Here is a 476-nt window from a genome sequence, read left to right as displayed (position 1 = left end):
TCCTCTTCTTGGTAAGCAATGATGATCTCTTGTATGGCCATCACTTCCTCTTGATTCTCAACCACAGCTTATTCTTTCAAAACCCTCTCATCCTCTTGTTGCTTAGCCATCATTTCCTTTCTCTCAATGATTTCCCTAAGCTCCTTAAGCTTCTGTGCTTTGAAACGTCCTGGGAATGGTAGAGGCGGTTTGTAAGCAGGAGGAATGTACTTAGCAGGCTTGACAGCTTTGGAGTCTTCAGCTCGATCGACCACTCGAGCTTGCACTCGGTCGAGTGCAATGTCGGACTCCATTTGCTTTGCACAAACGTCATTTGAGGCTTCAGTAACTGATGAATTCCCCCAAACTTGGACTTCACTGTCCTCAGTGACTTCCTCATCAGAGATATGGATGGCTTTTGCAGTGAACTCCCTTGGATTTTGAACAGCTTTTCCAGGGAGTTGGTTGGGTTTAGGAGCTGAAGTAGAGGCAATGTT

Source organism: Camelina sativa, chromosome 2 (genome assembly GCF_000633955.1).
Source record: "Camelina sativa cultivar DH55 chromosome 2, Cs, whole genome shotgun sequence".
Taxonomy (NCBI): domain Eukaryota; kingdom Viridiplantae; phylum Streptophyta; class Magnoliopsida; order Brassicales; family Brassicaceae; genus Camelina; species Camelina sativa.
The sequence above is the reverse complement of the archived record's forward strand: the minus strand, read 5'-3'. Positions refer to the sequence as shown.